The sequence below is a fragment of the Melanotaenia boesemani genome, chromosome 14, assembly GCF_017639745.1.
Source record: "Melanotaenia boesemani isolate fMelBoe1 chromosome 14, fMelBoe1.pri, whole genome shotgun sequence".
In the NCBI taxonomy this organism is placed as follows: domain Eukaryota; kingdom Metazoa; phylum Chordata; class Actinopteri; order Atheriniformes; family Melanotaeniidae; genus Melanotaenia; species Melanotaenia boesemani.
In genome coordinates, this window is record NC_055695.1 from 9,251,688 (window position 1) to 9,261,923 (window position 10,236).

Sequence of the window (10,236 nt, forward strand, 5' to 3'; positions counted from 1 at the left end):
GGAAATTGCGCAGTTGGGAGCAAACAATTTAAGACCCTGAAGATTAAATACCATGTACAACATACTGTATCAGAAAGGACTGAGATTTAGATCAATGCCACAAAGAAAAAAACGTCTTCCTGCACTACCATTGCCAAAAAGCACTGGAAAAAAATGTTACAGTAGAGCAACAAGTTTACTGAGTATAAATATATCAGTATATTAATACCACTGAGAGAAGTAAGAACACTTCCTAATTTATAATGATCAATTTCAGTCGCACATAAATGGCTGTTACTTTAAGAACAGAGCAAATGTTACCCTGATGGTTGGTTCAGGATGTTCCCATTAGAACAGGGGGCTGGGTAATGTGGTTGTCTGCTTGGCACAAACTGAAATAATGCTACAGTAAAACCCCCAAACACAGACCTCTGAGCTACTGTAATTGATTTGCCCTCAATCACTGCTCCCTTAATCTACTTACTGTTCCAACCAAGTCAACGCAAATATCAATAGAGAGAAGGCCTGGCTGACTAAACAAGGCTGTGCTGCAAGCACTCGCAGATTCATGCAAGTGAATCCCAGATCCAAGAGAGAAGACAAGGATAACAGAAGTCAGGGAATATTATTTGGGGCTCACACAGCATGCTGCATGTTGTGGGATTAAGAAAGATTTAAAAAAAGAAGCCGGCTGAGCGAAGTAAGATATGAAAGAATAATTCTGCAAAAGAAATGCTTGAGAGAGGAGTGATTACACTCAATTTCAACAAATGACCATTTTCTGGACTTTAAAGTGTTCATTTTGGTTATTTAGCTAAATCTTTAAAATACTGATCATTCTTTAACCTTCTGAATCTTCACGCTTAACCTGATGTAGAAGTTGTCTATTTTAAGTAAGGTTATACATACATTTGTTTTTTAAAAATAAAAGGTAAACGACAAAAAATTATATTTCATTAAAACTGTGTTTTTATTGGTGTCTAATCCCCTTACTAAAATTTATTGTCTTCAAACAAGCCATTTATATCCACTTGCTGTGGGCCCGCATACATGGTAGCTACCATATTTGTGCCACCAAACAGCTCTGTGTGTAAAGTGAGAACCTACTGAGCTTTAAAACTGCAGTACCAGCTTTGTTTGATAGGTTCTAGAGCACAGTTTGAGATAAGTAAGGTTTTAAACAATATGTAGAAGAAGACAGAAGACAGATGCATACTTTTTAAGTAGTTACCTGTTGTGCAGTCATCACTGCATCTGAGGCCATGGGATCCACACGTGGATAAAAACATGTTTATGTCTGGAAGAATGATGGCCACAGATAGCCATCAACCATTCACAATTGTGCGTGGTATTTCAAGTAATTTCTATGCCAATATTTACCATTAGATGTCAGTAATTCCTACACATTGTACCTTTAAAGGACAATATTAATCAGATTGTCATGCTGATGCTAATGAGCAGTCTTTCAGCCAAAGCATGCCCCAAGTGTCCATCTGAGTCCTTTGTTAAATAAAAAGACAAAAGCAATAAATAAACTAAATCTAGCTTCATGTTCTTTTTATTTATTTTTTCCTGTAGTTTAAAACTTTATTTTAAAAAAAGATGTAGCAGAAACACATCCTTAGCCATGTTTATTCAAATGTATTCTCATTCAACATTAAAGAAAAACAATATGTGCATCCGTTCTGTCCTTTATTTATCTGCTTCAACACACTCAACTGCTCAAATGTCACTTTTGTTTATTTCTACTGGGATTTCTTCACCTTTGGCTCTTAAAGCTTCAAACCTAAAATTACATAAACGTGATTTTTAATAACAATTTATCAGATTAAAAAAATGACATAATTTAGCAGACAAACAGTTTATGAAATGCTCCCATAATCTCATCTCAGACTAACATGTTGTGGTTATGAGCAGTAAAAGGTTCACGTTAACATTTCGAGTCATTTTGGTGCCGTTACGCAGTCCAGGTAAAACTGCAGGGAGAGCGGGCTGCACAGGTGTGTTCTTGATCTGTGTTCACTCAACTAGAAAATAGCTTTTACTGCTGCAAAGTGATTTCGCCCTTAGTTGTCCAAGATACGTCCAAGATAGGCTTTTTAGGGAAAAGGTTCTTGTGCAAATGTTAAATCAGCAGAAAACATCTAGCATTTCAAGACCATTTATTTTTGTTCTGATTAAACTTCTCTTATGTCATTCACTACTGTGCCTCAGTAAACTTTTTCTATCTCACCTCCCTGCATTTGTGGATCTGAATTCATGTACTGGGATCAATCATTGTTTGGAAAACCCATCAGGAATACTGTTACAAAGATATCCAAACAGTCATTCTTCTGGTCTCCAAGAAAACAAAGATGCCTATCATATAACAGTTTATCTGCTGCCATATTTCTATTAAAGTGTATCTTATTGTTTCACTTTACTCTATCATTTACATATTTTTAGCACAAAAAGAGCATATTTAACCCCCATTTATCCAATTGAAATTTAACTTAGTGATGTGTAAACCACTCATTTTCTTTCTAATCCGAAGTGAAATACAAGCCAGTATTGGCGATACCGTTCCGATATCGATACTTTGTATAGAAACTTAATGTGTTTGGAAAATGCATAAATGCATGCATAAATAAATATATACAGTAAATGCCACAATAATTGCATGTTTGTCAGCACCTACTCATTAAAATATTTAGCTAACCAAGTCTAAACAAATGAGATTGACTGATGTTATTATTTTTCTATCCAAGTAAATATTTTTCATCTGTATTTTTATTTGTTTAAAACCCCACAATGGATGCTTTACTGAATATTTACTGACGCCCAGCTTCTGCAGCATCCTTGCCAACTGAATCTAGGCCTGCTGAATTGATGTGAGCTGATCTCAGGGACACATATCACTCCAAGCTGAACTCAGACAGCTATTGCAACATTTTGTTATTTCATAACCACATTTAATACTATACAAAACAAAACAGGATGCAACAGTATTTATAAAGAGGGGGAACTCGTGCTGTTTGGACATCAATACAAACCTAAACCTACAAGACAGATAAAACTCACTTTCCGGAAATTTTGCCTCAGTGGTACACAGCTCCACATTTTCTCCTTCTGTATAGTGATTAGTACCTGCCTGCAGCATCAAAGTACTCCAAGAGTGACATGTCTTGCCTGTCCCGCCAATTTCCTCCTCTTACTCATCATAATCTAATTATGTACTGTGTTATGGTTGACTCTCATATGTTTAAGGATGTTTGTGGTGTTGATACAACACCTCTATGTCTTCCCACACACATCATACATCGTGCCGTTGCTGTTCAGCTCCACACGTGAGGCTACGGCCTGATGCGATCTGAGCTGTGCCCCCACACTGTGCCATTTTACATATGGCTATGGCAGGCGGAAGAAAAAGTAGTTCCTGCCAACTGGGTATAATTTAGAGAGGATCCTGATATTATAGCTACTTTCCATTGTATTCCAGTTCATGATAAACTGCATTTTTACCCAAAAATGACTAAAATATCGATATTCTAACATGAAAATTGATTCTGGAACATAACAAGCTGGCATCGGTAGTATCGATATTTCGGTATCAATCTGGGCAAATTTGTAAGTAAAAATGAAATTGCTGAGTTGATTAAGCCTGATAATCTGCTGCCGCATCATCTCCGTTTCAGAAAGCAGGACTGTTCAACTCTGTATGTTTACGGACTTTGAATAGCTGTAAACAACTTGCCTTGCTCCACCACAGACTGTACATAAAAGACCATGATGTTATCAAGTGGTATCAGAAATTCTGTATTGAAGTGGTTTAGCATTTAGTTGTTAGTCAGAAATTAGGGAAGCATCACGCTGTCTCACCCGCCCCCCCCCCCCCCCCCCCCCCCCCCCCCCCCCAAAAAAAAGGGACCTTATCATGCTATAACATGATACGTTTCATGTTTTTACAATAAAACTATCACATTATAATGTGATACGGTCCCTTTTTTTTGTTTTGTTTATTATTTGGGTGACAGCTCCATGCTTCCGTAAGAAATTATGTGAATAAAAGTAGCTAGATGATAACATGCACACTGACTGACTCTAAAAACATTAAATCCAAGCTTTGTGCAGTTGTCATATTAACTGTAGAGCCCACAACTGTCTGTATGCATTTATCTATTTATGTAACCAGGCTGTAGCAATGTTTTTTTAATTGTCAACACACCAAGGATCTTTTATGTATATTGATTTGTTTTTGTTGCATCCAAGGAACTGCCCTTTGTTTAAAGTTGGCTTTGTATTTCTTCCTTGGAGGCTATAAAGAAGTTCATCTACCAGCCTGCTTTGGCTCAATAATAAGATAATATTGAATTTGTTTTTTCTGCATAAAATCTGAAGTTTAAAAGCAAAAAATTGTGGTTTACTGAGGAGTTTTATGTAAAATTATTCTTGCCAGTGATGAACAGTTTCTCAATACAATTTCAATTAACACATTAAAAAGGGAAAAAATATATACATATACAACTTAATCCCCAATTCCCCCCATTTCATGTGTAATAAAACTAAAACAGTGTATAGACACCATGTCTAAATGCACAGTTGCCACAGTACAGACCCAGCAGAGGAGGGCAGTTTTTTGGGGGTTTATTTGATTTAACTGATGGCATTGACTCTGGGGGAGGTGCAGACACTAGATCTGAGCTCTAGATTGCTGGATCAGTCAGCAGTGACCTTCCCTCTTTACATCCTGGTACGCTCTTAGTGTTACAGTATTGCATTTTAGTCTGACTGGAACTTGCCCATGGATTACATAATGAGCAGAAGTTTCTGTGTCCAAACACTGAAGGTGACAGTCAAAAACATGCATATGTCAGAAATTCGTAAATCAGTTAAGCTGAGAGAAGTAGGAGATTTAACATTGTGGATCACATGTTAGGAGCAGGTTACCAGTTTCCAGTGAGCTTTGCAGAATATTTATAATTATGAGGGTTCTAGCAGATGAGCTCAACATGAGCCACTTGCAGATATTCAATCAACCCAAAGTTTCTGAGATTTTACTCAAGTCCGATAACAGATGGAGCTAAACAGGAGCCGTTGCTCCACAGAGGACTGTGTGAGCTCCTACATGTTTGAGGTAACATATTAATTTACTCAAGAAAAGCCAGGTCCCAGGAGCAGTGCCAGCTACTATGGATAAATAAATGAAAAATTAAAGTGTTGTTTATGAAACGTTCATTGACAGAAAGTCCTATCAACACTGTGTTATTGGCAGATGGGATTTGGGAAGTGCAGAGCTGGGACATCATTTACTGAGCTGTAGGCAGTGAAGCTGAAGCCTGGAAAATAACCTGACAAAGTAATGCAGCTGATTCTGTCTGTATGTGACATAAAGAAAAATAACACAACCAGAAAATGATGTAAGAAAAACATGCATTCAATTAATCAGCTGTCCAGAAGTACAAAGAAGAGTTGCATCTCTATGGCAACATGGCGAGTAAGAGGTCACTGTGTGGTTGTGAGTGTGTGCGTATGTGAGACAACAAAGCTAATGCTATTTCCTGTTCTTACAGGCAGCTATGACTTGATGCTTATCTGGACCTGCCCATCCCCAGTGTTTTAGTGCAGACACTGTTGTCTCTCTCAGCGATACTATAAGAAACAATAATCTTGATCTTTAAATTTTTTCCATAAAACTTTTTTTTTCAGGGTAAATCTATTCTATTACAGCTTGTGCTTTACAGTAAAGCTGCAACATCTGATATTGTTTGTATTGTTAAAGAGTGATTTATTTTCAAGTCAATTTAATACAGAGTACCAATCAAACAAAGGTCACATTGTTCAGGAATTAACGTGGAGCCATCTATAAGCAGTCCACTCAAACATGTAACCCAGGAGGTGAAGTATGGTGGATGATTTAAGGTTGTTTTTCAGCCACTGGGCTTGAGCAGCTTGCATGTAAAGTGAATTCCCAAAGTCATTATTGTTAGTGTGGATGTCAGCTTGCTGCAGCTCAGTGCTTCTGAGTCATACAGATAGTTTTTTATTTTAAAAATTAAACTGATATAATCACTTAAAAACAACCAAATTGGAATAAACCATTCTAAATTTATCCTGAACATTTTAGTTTGAACTACCAGAAATGCTTGTTATTGCAGCAAAGCTGGTTGACCTGTTTTTAAATGCATGGCTTCACTTACTTTTTATAACCCAGCTAAAAATTTGCCTTTTTTACCACCAGGAATCACTATAAAGTCAGTGTGATGTTGACTGTGTCATGTCCTGGAAGAAAAAGTTGTGAAGTGCAGTTTCTCAACTTCAGGATGCTGCTGGGCAACATTGGCTCCAGGAATGTATATAAAAAATGTCACAGTGCCATCAAAACGAGTCATAAACACTTATTTTTAAGGTCAGAAAGTTACATAGAGCAAGCATTGTCATGCTTCACAGTCCAAAATTGCTAAATGTGTACATGACAAAATTTTTACAGTCCACAGGCTCTACTCTCACAATATCCATCACTTGTAGAATTATGTGGTGTAGCATACAATGTATTCATTTTCAGCTAATCAATATCATATTATAATACAATTGAGTAAAGAGAATGTTTACTGAAACAATTTCCTCTGTTTCTGTAAATATAAAGGAAAAAAAGGAAATGGAAAAAATAAACAAAAAGCTGAAGGAAAAGAAGTATTTAATGAAAGTTAGAGAGCAGCTCAAAAAGAGAAAGGGAAGAAGAAGATAGAGAGCGATGGGAAGGAGAAAGGAAGCGAGAGAAGGAAGGAAAGAGGCACGTGGATGATGATAGATCATGACTAAGCATTACGCTGTCAGCTGTAAGTGAAGCCATTTGTCAGGTGACCTGCAGCTCTGTCCCTTCCTCATTCAGTGCTGCTTTCTCTTACTACTGTGTTTCATCACTTTGCTGAAGTTAAACCACATTAGCTTAAGATTGCTTACACATAGCCAGTAATCAGTATCCATCTAATTTGAATGTAGACATGCTACAATTAATCTTTATTTGCTTGAACTCCCCCTAATAATTCTCAAGTTTTGGAATCTCCTTTGAAAGCCTGTCCTGACCAAGACAGGCAATGATCATCACAGCCAGATGTGCCTGCCTTAAGTCGCTCCAAGTTTCCTCAAATTCAAGTTGCAAGAGCATCTCCCAAATATTCAGATATTCTTGGAGCAGATTCCAAGCAGCATTTCACAATGCCCTACACATCTATAATGTAATACAGGCTTTTTGAATAGATATATATATAGAATGAGGAAAGACAATGACTTTTCATACATTTTTTAATGGAAGAACAACTGTGGGTAAGTTGTAGGGGGTTTAAAAGAATCAATGAAATCATTCATTACTCTAAAATAAAATTTTTAAAAAATCTTCAGATATGACATCGGATCTTGTTTGAGTCAGTTTGATAAAGGATTGATGACAAAGCACATCTGTGACTTTTTTACTTGGTAAAGAAAATCTGTCCTGCATAGAAGTTCACCAAAAACAGGTGTTCTCTTTTATATTACCATAATTTTTACAGCACTGTTTAATGCATTCATACTGGATGATTCCAGTCCTCACAATTTATATCTGCAAATGTTCATTTCATGAGCCACTCACTGGGAGTGGTTGGGGGAGACTGAACAACACAAAGAGCATTATAAAAATGTAAGTGAAAACCTTTGCAGGTTATCTACTTCCACAGCTCAGTGGCCTTTGACCCTACCTATGTTGTACATTTTTAGTATTTCACAGTTGATATGTTTTGGAAAATAAATAAATGGGGTCACTATTCTGTGAAAGTGTAAATGAAAGTTGAGTGCTGCAGCTGTCAGTTCCAGCGCTTCAGCAGTTTAACACAGTACACTGCGGTTCTGTTCCTGATGTCAACTATATGAAGGGATTTAAGCCTGTTCATCCCAGATATGCTATATAGCTGACTGTCTTTGTTGAACAAATCCTGTCTAATGCACCAGTGGGACAGACAGTGGAATGACAAGAGAGGGGTTTAACTACAGTACAGAAATTGGCAGTATGTAGAGGGCAAACACTCCCCACAGAAACCCATATAAATACAGTATATAATTATTCTTACATTGTTATTGATTGATTTCATTATCTTCAGTGAACTGATAGATATTCAGTACACTTCAGTGTTTGTTCAAATGGAAAAGCATACAAATAAGGCAAATTGTAGGGTGATGTTGCATATTGTCTCTGTTGTCTCTGAGTGGGATAGTTTGATGCATTGCTCTTCTGGACCAAGGACAATTTGGTACAGCCCAGCATATCTGCATATCAATTATTTGTGGCTGCCATAAATTTGGCTTAATGGAACTGTCAGAGTCTGCCATAGCATATTAACTGAGCTTTGAACTCAGCTGCAGCTGGTTACTGCTGGCAAACAAGAGAGGCAACATCTGCATCCAGGTGGAGAACAATAGGAAATGTAGCAGGAGATTTGAGGGACGTACTAATTTGAATGATTATAAATAAGCATGTAAAACAGCTGTTTTTGTCAGTACTTTCTAATGCTTCCTCCTGTCCTGAAAACTGAATTTTAAAAAGGCTGAAACCTTCTTTCTGAGCCAAGTTTGTTTTGATGGTTGGCTCCATTTGCCTAAGTAGGCCTGACCCACCATTCTCCATCAGATCTGCTGTAGTTTTAAATCTAAAGAAGCATTATATTGAAAACAAAGTTAATATACCCTCTGAAATACAACTAGGTAAACCTTTGAATCAAATCATCTCACTTGAGGCCTTTAAAGCTTAATATTTTGGGGGATTACATTTCCCTCCATACTACTGTAGGCTTTACATGAGGCTTATTTATTAGAACTAAGTACAAAATACATACTGATATGCTACACTGTTGAAGGAATGTCTCCTGATTGCTCCTAAGAGTCTAGGCCAGAGATCCTTAGTCCTGATCCTCAAGGGCTGGTGTCCTGTAGCTGTTAGAAGTTTGTCTCTGCTGCAAAATACCTGACTCAGACTCAGACTTGTGCTTGAAGTCAAGCTGTGCACACGTCTGCTAATTACCCATTGATTTGAGTCAGTGTTACAGCTGGTAAATTTCTAAAACCTGCAGGACAATTGCCCTCGAGGACCAGGGTTGAGGATCCCTGGTAGGCTGACTAATTATTGTATGAGAATACCAACACTTAAACTTGAACCGCCAACATTTAAACAAAATAGCATTCATAAAGGTTGACGTCAAGGGAAAGAGAAAAGAATGCATCTTCTGTCTCTTCATCTGTCCGTCTGTCTTTCCTTTCCTCCAGGGTCTGTTCAAGGTCCCCATTATCTTAAACACAAAGCCATAAATTCCTAGAGCAGGAGACAGGTAGAGATCAAGGTTGAAGGTTTAATGAGGGGTGGAGGGTCGCTTCTACAGGCAAAATGTAAAATGCAATAAACTACATTAATAGCTTCTACAGCAACTACTATAATGATTAACGGTGTGCATCACCCCTAGCACCCCTTAACCTCAGCAAGGTTCTAAAAGGTGCTTTGTTATGCTTTTCCATTTTATACAGACTCACAAAGGCATTAGTGTGCTATCAGGAGCAACTTGTGACTTTGTGCCATGTCTAGGCATGTGGATTGAACAACCAATCCAAAGGTTTAGGGGAGCACCCTCTCTATTACCTGAGATGTGGCTGCCATAGCTAATCGAACAGTATCCCATAAAATGCAACTAATGGCAAATCTGTTTAGATTAAGCTGGGATCTGGGGGTTTGAAGGTTGGGTCAGTGCCTTGTGTTTTTACACTACTCTGCTTGGAAGGCCTACTGTTGGAGAGTTTCAACAATGATAATGTGGTTCCAGGACAGAATATTTTGCAACAGAACACAACACTGTAATGATTTAATCAAGCTTATTTGTTTTATATAATGTGCTGTGTATGTCTGTGCTGTAACTTCTAATATCCAAGGAAGTCATGTGCAGTTGTTATGATTACAATGTACATAAATAATTTCATACTAATTATAAGATAAAGGACCGACTAAAGCACCATTTAGTTTGTGCTAATGTTACTAAGAAGGAAACTTGAAGTGTGACATAGAGTAAGAAGCTTAATTCTAAGTGCTGGTTCTGCTGCTGCTTCTGTCTATAAAACCAGCTAAACTAAGGCCTGAGGGATTATCATGAGAATAAAGCTTCTTCCCACTCTATCTCCAACTACCTTAAATAAAAAAGATATATGCTCTTTTTTTAGAGATGATTTTCTAGTGCATGAAAGACTCAATAGCTTATTAAACACAAT